Raw genomic sequence first — 2,466 nt, forward strand, 5'->3', positions numbered from 1 at the left:
CAATATTAGAAGGATTGTTTGATTACTGCAACAGAAAACAAATATATATCACTGCAAACCTTACAGTACTTTCAAAAGATTTTACTGTCTTTAGTTGCGCGTGCTTTAGGGTAAGGAGACAGTGCAACAGTATTGATCATCACTTGAGTAATCATGCTTTGTCCTGTAGGAATGCTGAAGTCAATGGAGTGCCTTAGCAAAATGATAATGGCACTGTTCTTTGAGTCTGTCACCATCGCTATTTGCACTGGAAATTTTGAATATTGGCACTGTCCTTTCAGCTTTGACCAACTTTGAAATTTGACAGAGCTTAATTGAATGATTTCCATTAGATGTAGGCAAGTATAATTCACGTAAGCAAAATAACTTCTGGATTGAATGTTAAATACTCATGGAAAAATTAAACGCAACACCTCCTCTTCCTCCACACTCTGGCCCTCCTGTCTGCGTGGAACAGGCTGAAGAGTGACTCATGCTTGTAGAAGACCTGATGCCACTGCTGATGAGTCCATCGCAGCCTCTGTCTGGCCCAAGGCAGTCGGTGTAACGTCTAGGAGGTGTGAGCAGAGGGCCTCTGACGGGTCGCCTTGCTCTGTGGCCAGCAGCATGGAGCCTCACTATCCTGCCACTGATGCGGGCATTGTGTCTGCCCGCAGTTTCAGCAGCAGTAAAGGTGGCAGATCTGAAACGATCTCTCATCGTCTGATGTCTTGTTAAGCGCTTTGAGTGGGGTGTCCAGGAAAGCGCTTTATAAGTGTAAGCAGTTATTATTGTTGTTGTTCCTGCTCTGGTGTGGTCACTCGAGGGTACCGGATCTTGGACGGTCATCTGTCCTGCCGGTCTGCTGAAACCTCTGAATTCTGGACACAGTGGACCAGCTTAGTCCATAAGGTCTAGCAATGACATGCCTGCCTGCAGCATGCCAATGGCCCTCTCCCTTGCTTCTGGTGACATTCGAGGCACTATGGGATGCATAGAAAACGGACTAAGTGTGGCCTTTCTTTCAGTGACCTAAGCTTTGAATTAAAGCCTTTTTAAAAGTGACCTGATTAGGCATTGTTCCACCTGGACCTCGTTGCGTAAAAGTGCACCTAACTAGCTTTTGTGTGACTGGCAAGTTGCAATGCCTCACTGCACAAGCTACATAAACTATAGTATTCTCATTCCATGTTGCGTTTTTTTTCCATCAGTATACTTTAAGAAACATTTTGTGGACAAATGGGGTGTTCACATCAAGGGTTTGTTTTAGGGATCTGTAAAAGTGTTGATTTGTGATAACTTGTTCTTAAATTGCATTAAGAAATCTGTATTCCACTAGAAATTGTTCTTACTGTACAATATATGCTGTATGTATTGCAGATTGTATCTCATAATGGCCAAAAGGCAAGCATGTTTCTTTAAAAAAAAGTCTTGGCAATTCTTTAAAGAGAACTGTATAACCTGGATTAAATGGGCAACAGTAATAGTCCTTCAAGCAGTGATGGTATATACAAGTGTTCTTTTTATTGGGTACAGTTATCGACCAGGAGTTCTCAAGTAAATTTTCTCAAGTTTAGACGTAAGTAATTTATTGTTTCTCATTCAGCTTGTAGCAGAATTTCCTTATAATGGTTCTCAAAAGCTATACTGTTGATTGCATCCCTTTTTACAATACAAAGGTTCTTAAAACATTTTGCCATCCTTAATGTTCTCCAGACTATCAAATTAAGCACTTCCTTCAGCATAACATTTGTCTGGGGCATTTTTTCAAAACCAGCCGTGTTTAAATTTATGTAATTTTTGCAATCTTGAGCAAGCGGCCTAAACAAGATTAAGCATTTCTTTGTGGTTCTGAGCAGGAAATAAACTGCTATCACTGACTCGTGCTGAAATCTGACATTTTAAGTTTAACCACATTACAGATGCATACAAGGCTGTAATTCTTATTTAACTGGGTTTAGTCCTTTTGCTGATGAAACACAATATAAAGTTCATTCCATCTACCAAACCTACTTGCTGTCCAAGCGATGTAGATTTATTTCATCACACCTGGTTGAAAACAGACTGTGAATGATGTTCAATAAAGTTAAAATAAGCGTGGATATTTAGTCTTCCAAAGGCTAACAACTTATTAACAACAAATAAATTTTAAAGGCCCTTGCTGCTTCTGGATAAATGCATTTAATATTTTTAGGGCATATCTTTGTTCTGAGCTAAATTAGAATGCTCTCCGTTCTCTGTATGCTCTATGGTAGTCTGCTTAAGTTCGTTCATTAAGTTCTATCCCAAAAAAGTATATTAAAAAGAAGCAATTGCATTGTTTTCAAGTGAAGGTATTACAGAAACCCGCAAGAGTCTCTTATCCAATCACAGTGCTTCTGGAATCCTAGAGTGAATATTGCGGTCAGCTGGGTCTTTTTTTTCTGTCTCTCCCTTATCTGCCTGCTTGTTCCAACAAAAACCTGTCCCACCTGTTTTTCTTTCTCG

Source organism: Lepisosteus oculatus, chromosome 11 (genome assembly GCF_040954835.1).
Source record: "Lepisosteus oculatus isolate fLepOcu1 chromosome 11, fLepOcu1.hap2, whole genome shotgun sequence".
NCBI classification, from domain to species: domain Eukaryota; kingdom Metazoa; phylum Chordata; class Actinopteri; order Semionotiformes; family Lepisosteidae; genus Lepisosteus; species Lepisosteus oculatus.